This window comes from Etheostoma spectabile, unplaced genomic scaffold (assembly GCF_008692095.1).
Source record: "Etheostoma spectabile isolate EspeVRDwgs_2016 unplaced genomic scaffold, UIUC_Espe_1.0 scaffold00002455, whole genome shotgun sequence".
Classification (NCBI taxonomy): Eukaryota; Metazoa; Chordata; class Actinopteri; order Perciformes; family Percidae; genus Etheostoma; species Etheostoma spectabile.
The window spans coordinates 20,072-41,017 of NW_022602897.1; the positions used below are offsets into that span (position 1 = coordinate 20,072).

A 20,946-nucleotide genomic window follows, 5' to 3' on the forward strand; every position below is an offset into this window, starting at 1 on the left:
AAGTTTTAAAGCTGGGACCAAGATGGGTCTTGTCTGTGTCGCCCATCTGGGGCCAGTTTAAAACCTGGTGCAATCCTGCTTTAGACCCACATGGGCAAGTGGCTTGGGGCCAACATGGAAACTGCGGACAATCCCATTTGCAACCCATATTTCAGCTCATACTTCCCCATGTAGGCCCCACATAAGATTTAAAGCTGGGACCAAGATGGGTCTTGTCTGCGTCGCCCATCTGGGGCCAGTTTAAAACCTGGTGTAATCCTGCTTTCGACCCACATGGGCAAGTGGCTTGGGGCCAACATGGAAACTGCGGACATCCCACTTGCAACCCATATTTTAGCCCATACTGTCCCCATGTAGGCCCCACATAGGACTTAAAGCTAGGACCAAGATGGGTCTTGTCTGTTTTGCCCAGCTGGGGCCCATCTAAAACCTGGTGTGATCCTGCCTTAAACCCACATGGGCAATTGGCTTGGGGCCAACATGGAATCTGCGGACAATCCCCCATATTTCAGCCCATACTGGCCCCATGTAGGCCCCACATAGGACTTAAAGCTGGGACCAAGATGGGTCTTGTCTGTTTAGCCCAGCTGGGGCCCATCTACAACCTGGTGTAATCCTGCCTTAAACCCACATGGGCAATTGGCTTGGGGCCAACATGGAACCCGCGGACAATCCCATATGGGTGTGATCTGACAATCCCACATGGGCCCATGATTCTGCCACTTTTTACCCACATGGGCCCGCATAAAATGTTGGCTGGGTATGAAGTAAAATGTAATGAACAAGAGTTTTCATACTCAATATAACTTTCTTTTTTTAACTTTTTTATTTTTATGATCAGTGTGATTTTTTTTTTTTGGTTCTTTTTTATTTTTTTATTTCCACACCAGGTATGTGTGAGTGTGTGTGTGCGTGTTTGTGAGTGTGTGTGTGTGTGTGTGAGTAAGAGAGAGACACAGAGAGAGAGGGGGCGGGGGGGGGGGGCAGCTGACAGTAAAAAAAAAAAAATCTCCGATGGCAGAGACGCAACTGGAGTCGCATTTAAACCAAGCAGCAGTCTGAAACCCACGTTCACCAGAAATCTACTGGTTACTATGTAAGGACTACAAACCCACGTTCACCAGAAATCTACTGGTTACTATGTAAGGACTACAAACCCCACGTTCACCAGAAATCTACTGGTTACTATGTAAGACTACAAACCCCACGTTCACCAGAAATCTACTGGTTACTATGTAAGGACTACAAACCCCATGTTCACCAAAAATCTACTGGTTACTATGTAAGGACTACAACCCCACGTTCACCAGAAATCTACTGGTTACTATGTAAGGACTACAAACCCCACGTTCACCAGAAATCTACTAGTTACTATGTAAGGACTACAAACCCCACGTTCACCAGAAATAGAAGTAACAAATGCGTGGACTAGTTTTTCTGCATCAATGTTAGACAGGATATTCCTGAATCTCTGAATGTGATGACTACTGCACTGGGGAAACTTTGTTAGGCCTGGCCACGATTTCACGTCAGGGAGATTTTTCCGTGAAGGTCATGGAGAGTTTAACTTCGCAGAGTTTGATTGTGCGAAGTCAATACAAACAAAGAAATGTGTTTTCGCCCTGTTTCGAACAGGGGACCTTTCGCGTGTTAGGCAAACGTGATAACCACTACACTACGGAAACTGACGAAATGCATTTATTTTGCATATTTGTGGGAAAATGCACCATTTTTATTTTACTGCAAATGTTCAAAATAATACAAAATAGAGATTTTAAACTAGATTCAGTCACAGATGCTTTGTCATGGATTTGAATGACAGCAAATATGTAGTAAACCTAAATATTTCTACATGCATTGACTGTGGTCTGAATGTTGGAATAGCGCCACCTATTTCTTGATGTGCCAAATATGAAGCTTGAACATTCCTCGTTAGTAGAATGGACAGTATCTCCGCCTGTCACGCGGAAGATCGGGGTTCGATTCCCCGATGGGGAGATTTTTCTACCAGCTAACCAATGCTACAAGGCCTCGAGGAAGTCCCGGCGAAGGCGTGGGACTACTCGTGAAAGTGGGCCTTGGCTCAAGCTGTGTTCAGCATGGGAGGAGAACTCCTGATCCTAAATGGGAATACTTTCAAGCGATGGAAAGAGCACATCTCCTGGACATGAACAAAACGTCACAAGGTGCCGCAGGAGTTGGGAGAGTGTCAAGTCTGGCCACCTTGGAATTCCGTTTATGCTCTTTGCAGACTATGTGGTTCATTTGGCTTTATCAGGCATTGATCTACAGCTTCCACTGGGGTGAATCATGAGGGGGAACGCGGGCCATGGCTCAGGCTGTGTTCAGCATGGGAGGACAACTCCTGACCCTAAATGGGATTATCGTCACGCGATGGAAAAGCATATCTACTGGACATGAACAGCACCTCACAAGGTGCAGCAGAAGGTGGGAGTGTCAAGTCTGGGCACCTTATAATTCCTCTTCTGCTCTTTCCAGATTATGTGTTCTGTTGGGAGTCAATTGCTGTCCCAAGTGAAGACGTTCTTGTATCTCAAAAGCTTATTTCAAAACAGTGCAACTTGTTCCAACACAAAAACCACAATACTACTGAAACTTTGGATGGTCGCCTCCGCCTCTCACACGGAAGACTGGGGTTTTATTTCCCGATGGGAGATCTATCTACCAGCTGCTAATTATTTCCCAGGCTACATCGACACTAGTATCATCTGCCAGAGTAGTTTGGATACGAGGCCCACCATAGCAAAAGATATGACATTTTTAAGAATGTATTATAGTGGATATACTCCAAGAAAGACAAAGGTTTTACAAAAGGAATGATCCTGCTATCAAAGATATGTTTTCAGTGACGATATGATAACCTACTTCAGGATCCAGGAACGTAGGCAGACAGCAGAACCTAAGACGGATCCAAGAATGTAAAACATCAACTATGAGCTAGGAAGTTGAGGTTCAGGTAATTTTCAATTCAATTTTATTTATATAGCGCCAATCACACAACACTTATCTCATTGCGCTTTTCATAAAAGAGCAGGTCCAGACCATACTCTGTGATGTTATTTGCAGAAACCGAAAATTCCCACAAAGAGCAAGCACTAGGCGAAAGAGGCAAGGAAAACTGAGCCAGAACTACCTATAAGCTTCATCAAAAAGGAAAGTCTCAAGCCTACTCTCAAATGTGGAGATGGTGTCTGCCTCCTGAACCCAAACTGGAACCTGGTTCCACAGGCGAGGAGCTTGATAGCTGAACACTCTGGCTCCCATTCTTCTTTTGGAGACTTTAAGAACCACAAGTACCCTGCATTCTTGGAGCGCAGTGCTCTGGTAGGATAATAAGGTACAATGAGCTCTTTAAAACCTGTTAACTGACAGAAACACTTCCTCTCCTCCTCTCCAAGTCTGTTTTCTATGAAATGCTGTTGGTGTTGAGGCCTGAGGTCAGTTAGGAGTCAGTCAGTCGGTCAGTTAGTCAGTAAATCCTGACTGATAATTTAAATTTAGCAGCTGAACCAATCTGGAAAATAACATGAGATCAATACAGTTGTTCGGGCCCTGTGCTACATGTTTATTGGCGTTGCCTAGCGTCTGCGTCGGACAACTCTCCTACGTCGGTGGACATGGGAGGACCTGTGAGTCCTCCTGCGTCTGCGAGCGGGGCGAGCGGCGTGTCTGCGTCTGCGTGGCATTGTCAAAAAACAACCTGATGGGAGCAACCTGATTGGTCCTACTTATAGACTCTCATGACAATGCTCTGTGATGTCACTGATAATGGCACAGTGATCCAGAAACGGCTTTCCTGCTTGCAGTGGAGATGTGTTAACAGGTCGAGTTTTACATTTAGGTCGACACTTGATTTCACAGTCACTTGCTTTCGAAGCCTGGGTAGCTCAGTCGGTAGAGCATCAGACTTTTAATCTGAGGGTCCAGGGTTCAAGTCCCTGTTCAGGTGTAGAGTTGAACATTCTGCTAGATGAGTTTGACATTTGACATGCTTGTATGGACATGGACAATTCAGACACAAGTAGATTTTTTGGATATTTTTACTTTACTCTTTATTTTTTTGGCGACTTTTTACTTTTACTCCTTACATTTTACCACAATATCGATACTTTCTACTCCCTACATTTTACAAAATTGGCTTGTTGCTTTAGTTTTGTGCCAAAGGTTGTCTATCAGGTGTGATTTGGAGTCCATGTCGGAGAATAGCGCGGACATGCACCTCAACACACGAGCAGGCGCGCACGGCACACGGAGACAAAAGTGAGAGAAAAGAAAAAGAGACTAGCTGTCTGGAGGATAATCAGCTGAGATCGTGTGCTTCTTTGAGAACTGTAGTCATATAACTGATGTTGTCAGTTCATGTAAGCCTGTTGTTGTATTGGTCTGTAGTTCTGGTACATTTAAAAGTTAGCTTGTTTACGTTCTTCTACTGTTGGCTAGGTTACACCTGGCTGTTGATTCGATAATGGCGATTGTTGAACGTCCTTGCTCATTAGATAATGTATTAGTAGTTGGGTTTATTGTTATTATTTACTAGCATATATGATTCCTATACATTGTGTATGTAGCCTTTACAATATTGTTTATTTCATTTATTACCACACACACATTCATAGCAGAGCTGCCCCCCCCCCATGTTTATACTGATGATTGATTGTAATAAATCAACAGAGAGAAAGTGTCTCCGTCTGTGTTTTAACAGACACACCTGGCCGAAGTTGGAAACCAGATCAGCTTTAAATCCAGTTCTAATCTAGTCCTCACTAAATTTCAAATAATTTCCCCTGGAGTTACCATTACAAAATTTACTCTAATTAAATTGGAACATACACAGACTTCTCACAAAATCACACTTGAATTCATATCTTGCTACTCGGTCAGAATCTTATTAACCTGGAGTCCCAGTCTCTGTCAATATAAATAGGCTATATGTTTATATATGTTTAAGGCCTATTGGCAGACGGCCATTTAAAATGTAGGCAATGGCATATAAAGAAAAAGAATAAAGAGTCTTTCTCCATGTCCACTGTAGTTTCTCAGTGTGCTCTCTAGTAACATGTGTCTGGTCCAGGGAGCTTTGTCATTCATAGGCTACTTTTACTTTTATATTTTAAGTATATTGCTAAGCCTGTCCAGATGGAGGAGAGATGAAATGTGTCAGTAATATAGGAGATTGTTGCTGGAAGTATGGAGATACTAATATGCATTACTTAAAAGGAGAAAACTAAAAATATTCTATGGCCATGTAAGTATGTGTTTTCCAATAAAAAGAGTGACTTGAGAATAATTACTTGGTCTATAAGTGATGCTCAGAGGCCCGACATGGCCCTTCTATGTTCATGTCAGTATGTGTTTTCCAATAAAAATTTGACTCGAGAATAATTAATTAGTCTATAAATGATGCTCAGAGGCCCCACATGGCCCTCACCTTGTTCGCAATAGGTCAGCGCAGTCGGCTGTTAACCGAAAGGATGGTTGTTCAAGTCCACCCCGGGACGTTTGATGCTTAAATACCTGGAGTAAGCCAACTCTAGGGTTTATCATTCTGCAGGTGAATATAGAGCAGCCCAAAGATAACCCAAGTGGCCTTACCTATCTGAAGGTACAGTTCTGAAAACCATGTACAGTACATATTAATCTTTACGGTCATTGGTATGCAGGTCACTTGATGTAATACAAGCAATACATAAGGCCAGACAGAGACAAAAAGTGAGAGAAAAGAAAAGAGACTAGCTGTCTAAAGGATAACCAGTTGAGATTGTGTGCGTCTTTGAGAACTGTAAAGTCATATACCTGATGCTGTCAGTTCATTTAAACTAATGAAGAATTTGACAAATCAAAATCAAGTCCAGGAACTTATTCTTTCAAACATCACACCTGAGTCTCTCAGTCCTGACCATCCCTGACCGGGAATCGAACCCGGGCCACGGCGGTGAGAGCGCCGAATCCTAGCCACTAGACCATCAGGGAGTCCCATCTTTCAAATTTATCTTTGTAGATGTGAGTTTTCTTTTCACTTACTGGAATGACTCATATTGTTTTAGGCGAGGAATGGCGCCTGGCTAGAGCTTCAGAAGGAAGGCCAGACAGATTACACATCTGTCACATAGTCAGTTTGTTATTCTTAATACCAAGTCTCTTGCTGTTCCTTGACTAGTCGGCCCACCCTGCTTTGCATCGCTGCAGGTATGTAGAAAAAAAATCTGTTATGCACCTTTGCATTGCGCTAAAATGTCAAAATTGGACCTGAATCCAACAATAACATTACTGGACTCTCACTACATTGGTTTTCAGTTAAAAATGTTGGTTAGGGGTTAGTTACTGCTTGAAAAAAATTGAAAAGAATGTTATTGAGATGGAGGCAGATGAAGTGTTTATGACCCATCAATGATGACAAAGGATACATCCACTGTCGGGGTCTGATTTAAAGGAATGGTACTCTTTAAAACGTTAAACTAATGAGGAAGAATTTGACAAATCAACCAAAAAGTTGCTCTTTAAATCTGTGTCTGTCAAGTCCTACCATTCCCTGACCGGAAACTGAACCCCGGCCACGGCGGTGAGGGCACCAAATCCTAGCCATTAGACCATCAGGGAGTTACATCTATCTTTTAATTTAACATATTGTTGGTTATATTGTTTTAGGCAAGAAATGGCGCATGGTAGAGATTTAGAAGGCAGTGTGCAAAATGCAAAACTGCCTGTTTCGATTTAATTACATGTAATAATAATCAAAAAATCAGCTGTAGTGATTACTGGGAAATGCTTCCGTAGTTTCTGAAATAAAACCATGAATCAGTGGTGGAAAAATGCAAAACTGCCTGTTTCAATTTTATTACATGGTAATATTAGAATAACAAAGGTGCAGAGATTAGAGGTGCAGAGATTACCTGGAAATACTTACCATGAAATATGTCTTGTCCTTCACGTCGTAACGCTGTGCAATCTGAACAGCAGCTAAACACCTTCCACCATCAAGCACTGGCGACCGGATCCTTGTAACACGTTTATTTGAGTAACAAGGGTGAAAAGGAGAAAACACAATGACCAGTTACTTAGATAGTAATGAGTCACAGATATTAACAAAGATAATTATAAAAACATATAACTACACAAGAGGCTAGCAAAAATGTAAGATGAAATAAAAGAAACACGTGATATATTGTTATACAGTGTACGTAGTATAACCTATGTTGGGTATCTAAATAAACTAAGATACTTAACATGTGGCATTACCCAAGATAAATTGGCAAACTAGCTTACTGAAGCATACCGTCAGTTAGGGCTGAACAATATTGTGTTTTAGCATTGACATCGCGATGTGGCGCATGCACGAAAGTCACATTGCAGGACGTTACGATGTTGACGTTAATACTTTTTCGCTGCTTGATAGAAAAGTAACCTTTCACCGTTTCTCCTTTACATGATTATTACCATCCGACCGTTCCCCTTTAAGACAGGTAGCAGGTGGGCAACGTGTGGATGTGACGTTGTCCGATGGGGTTTATTGTTATGGAAGTGAGGCTCTTCGTGTGTAGAAAAGTCCGGAGGCAGCAGCTGCCGCTGATACAGTGATGTCATAGTTTTCATGGGTAGTCAGGACGCTACAGTAGTCATGTGTTTTATGTTCTATACAAATACAAACTAAATCCCCTGATTAATGCAACATAATCACAACGTCTCCCGGCCATTTCCCACCGCAGAAAGCTGCTATCAGACAAGCTAAAGCTAATATAGTTAGCTTAAGAAACCGCAGACAGCTGCTACAAGCCAGGCTAAAGCTAATATAGTTGCCCAAAGAACAAGCAGAAAGTTGCTACCACCAGGCTCAAGCTATACAGGTTAGCCCAAGAAAAAAAGCAGAAAGTTGCTACCAAACAGGCTAAAGAATACAGTTAGCCCAAGAAACAGCAGAAAGCTGCTACAAGCCAGTCTAAGCTAAATATAGTTAGCTTAAAGCACCAACCAGAAAGCTGCTACCAGCCGGTCTAAAGCTACTAGTTAGCTTCAAGAACAAGCAGAAAGCTGCTACCAGCCAGGCTAAAGCTAATATAGTTAGCCTAAAGAAACAAGCAAAAAGCTGCTACCAGCCGGTCTAAAGCTAATATAAGTTATCCTAAAAGAAACAAGCGGTCCGTCTGTACCCAACTAATGTTTTGGTCGGAGCCGCGACACTGGAAACGTAACACTAATCTACTATAGATCGGCTGTGTCTGATCGAATGTCATTTCCACTGACTGAACTGTTCTTGGATACACGGTTTGTTCTAGTGCGCATGACGTGCAGGTCTGATCAATTTGTCAAACTATCGAGCTGACCCGCTAGTCAACCCACAACCTTAAATTTAGAGGGAAGCAACATGCAGTCACTGTCATTCACGTTAGCCTGGATTGATTATTATAGGAATACAATGGTGTTATGCTAGTCAACCAGAGTATTTCTACCTGATGTCCCTCTCCAAATCACTTCAGAAGAGTATGTTAGTCACAGCGCTTACTTGCTTTGGTGTTTGTTAAAGCATTAAAGGCTATCCCCAGATGAGGACAACTCTGTCCGGCTTAGTTATGTAGCATGAAAGCTAGCATAAGCTTACTAGCATCCAGCCCGCTTCTAAATACTGTAAATACCTTTTATTAGCTCACACTTTTTAACAGTTAAACTGAAACACTGGCGCTGAGCTCCAGGTCCTGCAGACGCAGACGGTCCGCCGTCAGTGGGGCTCGGCAGCGGGGAAACATCGCTAGAAAGCTCCGCTGCCGACCTCGACGTGATCTGGATCTCAGCGGGACACGGAAAGCTCCAGACCCGTAGCAGCGCCGCAACCCCCGGGAGCCCACCTCCATTGGTTGGAATAGCAAGCTAGCGTTAGCGAACTAACCAACCAGCCCCGCTAACAAAACAAAAAAAGTAATTTAAAAGGCACGCCATTATACCCCACTGATGGTGGTCCTCCGTGGCTGCAAGACCTGGAGCTCACCCATTTGTTTGAGTTGACTGTTTAAAAGTGTTGAGATAATTAAATGTATTTATTTTATAAGCGGGGTTAGTTTGCTAACGCTAGCTTGCTAATCCACCAACACTAGTGTGTGAGCGGGTCTGAAGCTATCCGTGTCCGTCTGCAGCTGCAGGACCTGGAGCTCACCGCCAGTGTTTCAGTTTTGACTGTTAAAAAGTGTTTGAGATAATTAAAAGTATTTGTTTAGAAGCAGGCTGGCTGCTAGTTAGCCAATGCTAGCTTCCATGCTACATAAATAAGCCTGACAGAGCTGTCCCTCACAGAAAAAAAACACCGGTAAAATTAAAAAACACTACATAAACTTTGCTACTGTGTGTTTATTTAAACATAGGTACACCTACAGTAGGGTGACGAGATTGCAATATAGCCTTTATATTAATATTAGCAGCGGAAGCGGCTGGGCCCATAACCCAGAGGTTGATGGATCGAAACCATCTTCTACTATTTCCTGTGCTTTGTATCTTCATAAGTATATATCGATTCTGTTGGTGTTTAACACAGCAACTGATGTTGCAAGTGTCTGAAGTGAAATGTCTCCACCTGCTGAAGAGTAAACTTAATGGCATGTTGAGATTATTTCACCCATAAAAAAAAACTACAGTGCTCATACCTTTTATTCCTGCTATAACACCCATAAAAACTGGAGTGTAATACAGTAAAATACTACACTACAAGTATAATACTGTAAATAGAAACTGTAAAACATGTACGTACAAAGTGCTTGTTGTGTTTGTCTACCAGTCAGATTACACAGGAGGTAATATCTGTTTGCAGCTCTTTTAAAGACTCTACCATAATACCTGCTGGAGATGCCAGGTCCTCATACATGTAAGCATGAGCTCTACCACTGAGCTACATCCCCTGAAGATTTGAAATTCTTTTGACTTTTTTCTGAGATAGACTTAGACTTATCTTTATTAATCCTTTGGGGATGACTCCCGCAAGGAAATTGAAATATGCGGTGGCTTGAAATCAAACCTGGGCATAATGCTTGCAATGCTATGTATAAATCATAGTCGAAAGTAACAAACCTGTTTGCCTTTCTGCTGGACAATACAACGTTCACTGCAAATCTTTTAAGACAGATTGATTAGAAATACATTGGTGGACTGGTTGCTTCCTGTACCTATGAGATAAGACAATATTGTTTATGAAGGCACATCTGCGATTGGTATACCTCTGATGTGTCATTGGTTGGCTACCACTCTTAAAACCAGCACTCATTGTCGGCAGGATTTGAACCTGCGCGGGAGACCCCAATGGATTTCTAGTCCATCGCCTTAACCACTCGGCCACAACAACCTGACATGTAGCTCCATACCTGTTTGCACAATGTTCATAAACGTTTCTATTGGTTAAGACTGTAACTTAAGATGTCATTGTAATCACTTCAGATTACCTCAAATAGACACTGATGATCATTGTGTTCTAAGTGCTTCTCTTTGGGTTGTCTTGGTTTGTGAGTTCATCATCAGACACTAACACATGCAGAGCAAGTACATTTCAGCAGTTGTCCACCGCTGGCTAAATAAATAAAAGAATGGAGTTTTGGAATAGATATTCAGCACTAACTGGTACTTTTCTAATGCTGATGAGCTCTATCTGGAGGAAAAAGGAGTTTGCCCCAAAGAAGGTTATTGGACTCTAATTGACCACTCATAGACTGTTAATGGCATACATGGGATGATTGTTGTCTATTCATGAAGCCATTCATTTACTTACAATAGTCAGTTTTTTGTGTTTCTTGTTATGTCTCGGCAAGAAGTATTATACTTTTGGGTTGTCTGTCCATCTCTACATCAGAATCAGAAATTCTTTATTGATCCCTGAAGGGAACCTCTGGAAAGACTGCTCCTTCGAGCCAGATTTGAACCAGTCTCAATGCCCAAATGTATTACAAGATTTGAAGTGAAATCACATTGTCCGCGATGGTGGTATAGTGGTGAGCATAGCTGCCTTCCAAGCAGTTGACCTGGGTTCGATTCCCAGCCATCGCAGTAACTGTTTTTGGTTGTGGTACTTTCTTTTTTTTACAAGAAGTCAGCAGAAAGGGACTTGCCCAACCTGGTTTGATAAAATCTCTTTGAGCTGCATGATTATGGCCAAAATGATAACGAACAATTACTTTGATCATATGGAGATCACGAATATTACTCACAATTATTTGTTGATTTTCTAGTCCAAAGTGCTGGAAAGGAAGGTTTCACCTTCGGTGAGTTTTGAACCTCAGGTTAACAAGGAACAATCTCAGCAAAGTGATTGAAAAAGGATTCTAGTTACTTCACCAAGTTCAGGCCAAATGCCACAGCTGTAAGACATCACATTGGTTGCCTTCCAGCTATGTAATATATGCAAATGGCAGTGGTGGGATTTGAACCCACACCTCCAGAGAGACTGAAGCCTTAATCCAGCGCCTTAGACCACTCAGCCACACTACCTGCCATTATCAACTTTCCACATCATGACAAACACAGGCACCGTAATAAACGTTATGCTTGTTAATGTTATTGGAAAACTTTTGGAAAACTCTCTGGAATCATTTCATTGCCACCTGAACAAGTTCATTCTATCTAAGTAGTATGTGTTTCATGATTGTACTTTTGTTTTTGAATGGTAAATGGACATATTTTGAAGAATAAGTTTAGAACTGTGCTGGAATTTGCAATAATAAACCTGACCTTTCCCATTTTGACAAGCTGTTTTGATCACTTGAGGTATTTCAATGAAGTCTTTGGTCTTTGACAGTTACCTTGCAATCTAAAACTGTATATCCTATTGTCTCTGGAACAATAGTTGGCAGTTGGAGGAGTAATGGCTCTTTACAGTGAATATGCAAAATTCAGTCCAGGTAAATGCTCGGCCCATATTCACACAGACCTAAACCTACTCACTTAATGCTGGTTACAATATTCTAATAATCAACAATGCCAGAGAAAAATGACAAAGAGTGATAACAGTTAACAAGCATTACGTTAGTTATGGTCCCTGTGTGTGTTGCGATGTGAACTACAGTTATGTGCAGGTAGTGTGGCCGAGTGGTCTAAGGCGCTGGATTAAGGCTCCAGTCTCACTGGAGTGGTGGGTTTAAATCCCACCACTGCCATTTGCAAATGTTACACTGCTGGAAGGTAACCAATGTGATGACTTGGTGTTCGGATGAGGTTATCCCTAGTGACATAGCTTAGTGAAGTACCTAAAGACCCCTTTCTGACTCAGGATTTTATGTCTGTACTTGCAATGCCCTGTTTTTAATGACCACCCAATCGTAAGTGTTCAATGTGAAATACTCATTCATTAACAAAATTGTCGGTAACTGTGACGGGGCGCATGCCGGCCGTCACGGTAGCGATACGCTACCTATACCATCCAAAGACTGAGACTGTAGGTATATATTATATGCCCGTATATGTTTAACGTGTTCATATGTTTCATAAATTTTTTACAATGTTTAAAATCTTAAGTTAACCTAGCCAGTCTCCCTTTCCCCACAGTAATCTCTTAGCTTTCTTGTGCGCACATTTAAACATCTAAAACTACGGTGATTTACCTGCTTATTTGAACAAGTGGCGTTGTCCGGCAGAGCAGAGTGGCGCAGCGGAAGCGTGCTGAGCCTATAACCCAGAGGTCGATGGATCGAAACCATCCTCTGCTAATTGCTATGCTTTGTCTCCATATAAAGTCCACTCCCAGGCTGTTGAAAATTAAAAATGCATCTGTTTGTGAAATGTTTCCTCCTGCTGAAGGGTACAGTCTTTATGTTATGTTTATTTCATCCATAAAAATGGAAATTAGAGTGCTCATACCCGCTGTAACACCCATTAAAACTGGAGCATTAATATTGTATAGATAAGTACAATAAAAACTGTAAAATGTGTATGTTTGAAGTGGTTGTTGTGCTGTCTACAATAGCCTGAGGTATAAAAGGGAGAGCATACTGCTTAGTTTGTGTCACAGGAGGTCTTAGTCTAACACTACGCTCCAAACCCTTCAAGTCAGATTACCACAGGAGGCCTTGGTCTACCACTATGTTCCATAACCCATCAGTCAGATTAACACAAGAGGTCTTAGGCTGAATCTCATTTCTCTATCTTACCCCTACCCCTTTCCCTACGTCTTGAGCGGTCACGTGAGTGCTGTCCCAATAATGTTTTTTGATCGAGGGGTAAGGGGTTTATGGCCCAAGGAACCATAGACATGAATGAAGAAAATCAAGAGAATGCCATCTTACTTGAAACCGAGGGGTAGCGATATACAATGTGCAACAGGCAACATGGCTGCGGCATCGCCAGAGAGACGCATTTCTGGTATTTTCGGCTTAATAATTGATTTAAAATTTACGACAGTCTTGTTTTGTGGTCTATACAGTCCTGTCCATACATGCTGCAACCATGTTCCTAACTGAAATTTTTTAAAAATCGCTAGCTTGCTATGCTAACGCCAATCGCTAACCACTAACGTTAACGTTGATTTTTACAACAGTCCCGCATTTCTCTGCCTTAAATGGTACTGTATACATCGCATAGACTATATATTTTAATATTACAGGTCTATGATACATCGCTACGTGCTTTACATATACCGTCCTGTATCACACAGGAGGACACAGCAGCTGATCCACTTTAGGGCTGAAAACCAGCAATGTTTCCTAAATCATGTGTTCATTTGTACCCATTCATTATGGCATTGGTACTGTATTATGTAATCATTTGTACTTAATTCCTGTTCATGCACTTGTGTATTGCTTTTGTTTTTGATACGGGACACTGATGATTTGGGGGGGGGGGGGGGGGGTTACTGGCCAACAGGCATCAGACTGGTCAGGAATATCAGAATAGCTGTAGTTAATTTGTTTTTTTTTGGTCTTGTGTGTCTTCTTTTTAGTTTTACACATTCGTGGAGAGTTAGCCAGAGTGGCTAGGATGGCGGTAGGTTGGCAGACTCGAACATTGCACATTTTCAAAGTGATTAGTTTATTTCCATGGTCTGCTGTACACGGATAATTAACCCATCAAACTTAAAGACAGTGGCACATTAAACTAATAGTAGCAATAACAGCACATGTTCCTGGCAGGGCAGGGCAGGCAGCAGGCAGGGCATGGCAGGCAGGGCAGGGCAGGGCAGGCAGGGCAGGGCAGGGCAGGGCAGCCTCACCTCCCTCTCTCCTCCCAGGAGCACAAATCCCCCCATTTATATAGGGTTGTCAATTCCCCCCCCCACCGCTTCAGTCCATCCCATCCTAAGCAGTTGATCTACTCCAAACCTTAATACCTTGCCATCTCTTAACCTATGGAACTTGGTCACCAGTTCCCTCCTATCCTGCTGACTACAAAACAGTCAGATTTTGCATACCTTTTTTATACAATGACCAAAACAACCAAAATAAAACTTCCTATACAAAGAAACCCTCTACTTGGTTTGGCCCGTGATGTCATCCATGACCACCCTATTCCTATAAAACAGAAATACTAGGCCGGCCCCTCCCTAACAATTGTCCTGCATGGTGGAACTGAACAAAGAACAAACAATTGTAAGTAGCAATACAGGGAAAACCATGTTTCAACTTGCAACCTAATAAAATGGAACTGAAACTAACGTGACTGTGTGTTTACTTTACTAATGACCTGCATGGGACAAGTGGTGAGCAAACCACTTCGTCACACACCCTCCCTCTTAAAAACCGTTACTCATCAGAGTCAGCAATGACATTCTTCTTTCCATGTCTGTACCGGACCTGAAAACGATACGGCTTGTATGGGAAAATTACATTTAACCAATGATATTCATATTAATTATTCATAATAAGATCTCCAATGCCTCTCAGAGTATATGACTTCTGTATCTGCCATCTGTGTGTGTCCTCCTTGATTGGAGACAACTGGGTTTGTTATGACTCCACAACCATTTCTTGAAGAACAGATGACGTGGAAACTGACAGAAACAGTTGTCTAAAGCTGTGTTTATCATAGCAGGTCCCAGGTCGAGACCATAGCCCATCCTAGAGACAAGATGTCCTTTTTCAGCTGAGATAGAATGACCCGTCAAGAAACTTGACACACAAGGGCAGGTTCAGAATACATAAGAGCTCCAACTGTCCTGCCTAAGTTCACTAATTGTTGTGTTTGAGATTAAACTGTTTTCCAAACAAGTTTATTTTCCTCTGGGGGCACTGGATATAAGGAAGTGTATTACTGATTGTATTCACCAGAACTGTTGTCACTCTGTAACTTGCATTGTGAGAGCTGTTCTTGTTATTTTCCATCAAGCTTCAGATCAATGGTGTTGTCATGGTAACAAACAACTATACAGACGTTTTGCAACAATGAATACAACCATGGGTCGCAATTATGAAGTAAAATGTATTGAACAAGAGTTTTCATACTCAATATAACTTTCTTTTTTAACTTTTTATTTTTGTATGATCAGTGTGATTTTTTTTGTTTTTGGTTCTTTTTTATTTTTTTTGTTTTTTTTAATTTCCACACCTGGGGCCTGTTGCACGAAACCAGGATAAGGGATTAAGCCGGGATATTCAAGTTATCCTGGATGAATTTAGCTTCGACTCGGTTGCACGAAACCAGATTGAATTAAGGCCAGCCAAATTACCATGGAGATTTATTCTTTGCGGCTAGCCTGGTCCAGAGCAGGCTAACAGCCAGGCTAAGATTAATCCTGGAGTCTCAGGGGTCAAATCGGCTGCTGCTCTGATCCGAAATAAACATGTTTAACAGTTATTCCGTTGTCTTCTTCATGTGTTCTGCTTTATTTTTATTAACATGCATTAGCCTGTCACTATTGTTGTCGCGAGTTGGATTTAAACCCTACTACAGCTGTTTAGATGGTTAAATAGCCTAGTTGCACTGGCACCCTGATGCGGAGTGGGACTTTTCCCGGTGGGACGGTACTGTGTCGAGGACACGTGGCCGCTGCCCGGCGGCAGACCTGCGAGTCGCGTCAGTGTCCACTCTCTCTGTAAAAGTAGAGATGAGCAGCGCAGCGTCCGTGGTCTCAGCTTCAGGTTTATACAGGACGCTCCGGAGATTAAGTGTGATGATATTGATGTAGCGATGTTCCCAGATGATATTAATGGAAGACTGGTCAGAGACCAATATAGTCATGATTCATTTTCTTGTTGCTTGTCCTTCTCTAATCAAGGGTAGTTTGTGTTACTCCTTAATAAGTGGGCCTAATGTTTTTTTTATTATAGCTTATATTGGTTCCATAATCTTCTCAATAAGTCTCACATCACCGGACTAATAACATGGCCTTTGTACATATAAAGTGTAGTTTACATTCATCACACCGGGAACACCACAATGCTTCTTAATCTTTTTATTTTGGTGCGGTCACTTGTCAGAAGAATAAAAAACATGAATATTGTTTTACATGTGCTCAAAGCGTGTATTGAAGTCACTTACTTTTTTTTTCTAGTTGTTGTCCCTATCTGATTGTTCTGTATGAACATTAATTGTACAAAGAATTAGGAATATCTTATAAAGATTTATGCATGGTTGTAAAACATGTTCTCACGTTGTGAATAAGGGTTTGAAATTAAGCCTAAAGTCCGTAGGGTCCATTTCCTGAGGAACATTAGTTCCCTCTGCTCACTTTTGAGGCAATGGCTATATTTTTACACTCCCACACATTCAGTGGGGTCCACTATGTTGGGCTTTTTCTCTCCGTTTGATAAGAGCCGTATTTCCCTTTTTACATATTCTTCCCCTCCTCGTTACTGTCCATTAGAAGCTGCAGCTCATTGGGTGAAACATTTGGCGCATGCGTCTTCTCATCTCTGCATCAGTAATCTGTGATCGATACCGTGGTCTATTTGAGAAAGGCCGTGACGTGCACTTATCCTGGCTATCTACACTTTGGCTGGACATAGCTTCCCCTGTTAATCCTGGCTCGGCAAACGTGCAACCGATTAAGCCGCGATGAGCGGATCACACTAAGTCAAGCGACGCTTTTTCACTTATCCTGGAATATCTTTATTCTACTTTCGTGCAACAGGCCCCAGGTGTGTGTGTGTGTGTGTGTGTGGTGTGGTGTGTGTGAGTAAGAGAGAGACACAGAGAGAGGGGGGCGGGGGGGGCAGCTGACAGTAAAAAAAAAAAAATCTCCGATGGCAGAGACGCAACTGGAGTCGCATTTAAAACAAGCAGCACGTCTGAAACCCCGTTCACCCAGAAATCTACTGGTTACTATGTAAGGACTACAAACCCCACGTTCACAAAATCTACTGCTTACTATGTAAGGACTACAACCCCACGTTCACCAGAAATCTACTGCTTACTATGTAAGGACAACAAACCCCACGTTCACCAGAAATCTACTGGTTATTATGTAAGGACTACAAACCCCACGTTCACCAGAATCTACTGGTTACTATGTAAGGACTACAAACCCCACGTTCACCAGAAATCTACTGGTTACTATGTAAGGACTACAAACCCCACGTTCACCAGAAATCTACTGGTTACTATGTAAGGACTACAAACCGAAGTTAAAAACAAACCTGAAGCTGAAGAAACCCTAAACGTTAACGGAACAGATCCGCAGACCGAATTGACTGACGGAGCAGGAGAGAGCGAGAGAGAGAGAGAGAGAGAGAGAGAGAGAGAGCGAGAGAGAGCGCATTTCTCCATGTTCTGTGTGTGTGTGATTGATCCGAGCAGGTTTGTAGGCGGGGGGGGGGGCGCTGTGATTATCACAGAACGCTGCGCGGCCAGTTGAGGAGTTTTATTCAATCCGAGCACGGATATTGACTCATATTACTCGGATAATACTTGTACTCGGCAAAAGTGCTTTAACCGTACCGGATACTCGTTTCAGCCGGATACTCGGATCACCCCTAGTGTATATGCAGTAATATAAAAGAAAGTGAAAGATGTCATAATGAATTGTGATGATGACATAATGAATAGTGATGATGACATAATGAATGGTGATGATGAATCAAAAAGAAAGTTGATGTGTATATGCAGTAATGTAAAAGAAAGTTGATGTGTATATGCACAAATCTAAACCCCACGCATCGACCCGTATTGCAGCGTCACCGGGAACGGTGCACCCATCTTCTGTCTTCTGGAAAAACAATTAACGATGCACGTGAAGCTGCCCGTTGCCCAACTGTCAATGGACCTGAAGAGACATGGCTGGCAGATTTTACCGCCAGAAATTGTCCTAAAACTGAATGATCTGTGAAACCTCGTTGGGTTCCTGGTATCAAACGTTGTTATAATACTTGACAAGATAAAGCCATACAAAAGTGTAGCAAGATTTGCACTTTTGATTGGCAGAAAAACAGCAAGGACAAATATTGGCCCTGTGACAATGGGGGAATAGGTGAGGCCTTGGATTTTGGAAAGCGGCACACCAGTGAGAATTACCGCGAGGGTTGGGACTGGAAGACTGGTGTTTTCGGCTGCTCTCGAGAGTGGGCTGTACTTACTCTGGTTTCTCTTCATAACGCACAAGTCTTTCGCCTTTTACTAAAGACTTCCGTGGAGAGGAACGCCTATGAGTTGAAATTATTTTTGGTGGGCTTTGCTGTGTGGCTAAGCCTTTTTGTACTTGTGAAAAACAAATATGCTCTCCAAAAGGAAACTCAGATTCTTAAACGTAGCCAAAATGTGACAGCATGGGAATATTGCACGTTGGCAGGAGCTTGACCAATTGGGAAAACCACAATTGCCGTCTTTAACTAAAACTTTTGTGCTTCCCCATGAAGCGCTTGGACGGGGGTGCTAAGCAGCAGCTGTTATGTCCATTTAAAATTACTGGACCGTGACAACTGAGAACCGTCCGGGAGGTCGCATCTGACAGCATAGAGTGGTTGTCATCGCTTCTCGGCCTTTGGCTAAGATCAAGTGTAGTATCTGTTTCTCAGTTTAATATCTGATATTCCCTCTATCAGGGGACAACATATTAAATGGATTTTTAGCAATGGGAGTTGAAAAAGGGCTTGCTCCGTTCACTCCACGCATCGACCCGGTATTGCAGCATCGCTGGGAACGGTGCACCCATCTTCTGTTTTGTGGAAAACAATTAACGATGCACGTTGAGCTGCCCGTTGCCAAAACTGTCAATGGACCTGAAGAGCAATTGATATGAGTTGATCAAAAATTGTTATATTTATTGCTGATTTGAAAACTATTTACATGACAGCATCGAGCTTCAGATCAATGGTGTTGTCATGGTAACAAACAAACTATATACAGAACGTTTTGCAACAATTAATACAACACATGCTGTTGCAATTATGAAGTAAAATGTAATGAAAAAGAGTTTTCATATTCAATATAACTTTCTTTTTTTAACTTTTTATTTTTTTATGATCAGTGTGATTTTTTTTTTTTTTTGGTTCTTTTTTATTTTTTTTATTTCCACACCAGGTATATGTGTGTGTGTGTGTGTGTGTGTGTGTGTGTGTGTGTGTGTGAGTGTGTGTGTGGAGTAAGAGAGAGACACAGAGAGAGAGGGGGCGGGGGGGGGGGGGCAGCTGACAGTAAAAAAAAAAAATCTCCGATGGCAGAGACGCAACTGGAGTCGCATTTAAAACAAGCAGCATGTCTGAAACCCACGTTCACCAGAAATCTACTGGTTACTATGTAAGGACTACAAACCCCACGTTCACCAGAAATCTACTGGTTACTATGTAAGGACTGCAAACCCCACGTTCACCAAAATCTACTGGTTACTATGTAAGGACTACAAACCCCACGTTCACCAGAAATCTACTGGTTACTATGTAAGGACTGCAAACCCCCACGTTCACCAGAAATCTACTGGTTACTATGTAAGGACTACAAACCGAAGTTAAAAACAAACCTGAAGCTGAAGAAACCCTAAACGTTAACGGAACAGATCCGCAGACCGAATTGACTGACGGAGCAGGAGAGAGCGAGAGAGAGAGCGAGAGAGAGCGCATTTCTCCATGTTCTGTGTGTGTGTGATTGATCCGAGCGGGTTGTAGGCGGGGGGGGGGGGGGCGCTGTGATTATCACAGAACGCTGCGCGGCCAGTTGAGGAGTTTTATTCAATCCGAGCACGGATATTGACTCATATTACTCGGATAATACTTGTACTCGGCAAAAGTGCTTTATCCATACCAGATACTCGGATCACCCCTACTAAAGAGCACTACGAGCTAGCCAGGAGTCGAACCTGGAATCGTCTGATCCGTAGTCAGACGCGATATCCATTGCGCCACTAGCCCTACGTTAAGCATTAGCAATAGCTACGTTCTCACACCATTGTGTGCAAACAGTGGTGATCTTTGTTGGCAAGTGTATAGAAGGCCAGTTAAACGTTTGTTACAGTCCAAAATTTGGGGACTCTTGCGGGACTTTTAGTCTAAGCTGTCCAGTTTCTATCAATGTAAAGTAAAGCAGAAGATGTAGTAATTCAAAGAAACAACAGAAAAGTAGCTTCTCACAGGTGCCGTGACCCAGATTCCTACCGAGGTTGCTGCAGCCACCGCAACGCAGAGTACCAAGCACTATAAGATCACGACCATTTGGTATTAAAATCACCGCGTTGTTGTGATAGCATAGTCGGAAAATCGGATCCACAAATATGCTGCTATTTTCTAGGTTCCACTAATTGATGAGTAACAACTGACAATTCCAGGGATAGTTTATCTAGTACTGCTGATTCTAAAAAACAACAGAGAATGCTTGATGATAGCTGTGCTTCAGTTAATTGAAGGATTTAGAGCTGTTTTAGCACATGTTGAAAAGATATTTACGCATCATTTGGCTCCAAATATGTGTAAATTTACTGTGATAGACAGTTTGTACAGGAGTAAACTTGGAAATGAGGATCAAGTAATTTAATAGATAAAGAACAGAACAAATTATCCCGGAGTCAACCCTAACATCTTGTGATCTGTAGCCAGACGCGTTACCCAT

At 42.2% G+C, this 20,946-nt stretch overlaps 10 non-coding genes across 10 annotated transcripts; 6 read left to right on the forward strand and 4 right to left on the reverse strand.

Annotated features, from left to right (window-relative positions):
* Positions 1-1,612: 1,612 nt before the first annotated feature.
* Positions 1,613-1,685, reverse strand: trnav-aac (transfer RNA valine (anticodon AAC)). The gene has a single exon. It is a non-coding gene; the product is annotated as a tRNA-Val (tRNA).
* Positions 1,686-1,926: 241 nt separating this feature from the next.
* On the forward strand, positions 1,927-1,998 carry trnad-guc (transfer RNA aspartic acid (anticodon GUC)). Its single transcript has one exon. It is a non-coding gene; the product is annotated as a tRNA-Asp (tRNA).
* A 1,899-nt stretch (positions 1,999-3,897) lies between these two features.
* On the forward strand, positions 3,898-3,970 carry trnak-uuu (transfer RNA lysine (anticodon UUU)). The gene has a single exon. It is a non-coding gene; the product is annotated as a tRNA-Lys (tRNA).
* Positions 3,971-5,919: 1,949 nt separating this feature from the next.
* On the reverse strand, positions 5,920-5,991 carry trnae-cuc (transfer RNA glutamic acid (anticodon CUC)). The gene has a single exon. It is a non-coding gene; the product is annotated as a tRNA-Glu (tRNA).
* Positions 5,992-10,258: 4,267 nt separating this feature from the next.
* On the reverse strand, positions 10,259-10,339 carry trnas-aga (transfer RNA serine (anticodon AGA)). Its single transcript has one exon. It is a non-coding gene; the product is annotated as a tRNA-Ser (tRNA).
* A 623-nt stretch (positions 10,340-10,962) lies between these two features.
* Positions 10,963-11,034, forward strand: trnag-ucc (transfer RNA glycine (anticodon UCC)). Its single transcript has one exon. It is a non-coding gene; the product is annotated as a tRNA-Gly (tRNA).
* Positions 11,035-12,617: 1,583 nt separating this feature from the next.
* trnai-uau (transfer RNA isoleucine (anticodon UAU)) lies at positions 12,618-12,689 on the forward strand. Its single transcript has one exon. It is a non-coding gene; the product is annotated as a tRNA-Ile (tRNA).
* A 5,792-nt stretch (positions 12,690-18,481) lies between these two features.
* Positions 18,482-18,597, forward strand: LOC116675910 (U5 spliceosomal RNA). The gene has a single exon (XR_004328564.1). It is a non-coding gene; the product is annotated as a U5 spliceosomal RNA (small nuclear RNA).
* A 277-nt stretch (positions 18,598-18,874) lies between these two features.
* LOC116675907 (U2 spliceosomal RNA) lies at positions 18,875-19,061 on the forward strand. The gene has a single exon (XR_004328561.1). It is a non-coding gene; the product is annotated as a U2 spliceosomal RNA (small nuclear RNA).
* A 1,118-nt stretch (positions 19,062-20,179) lies between these two features.
* On the reverse strand, positions 20,180-20,252 carry trnar-acg (transfer RNA arginine (anticodon ACG)). The gene has a single exon. It is a non-coding gene; the product is annotated as a tRNA-Arg (tRNA).
* Positions 20,253-20,946: the final 694 nt, after the last annotated feature.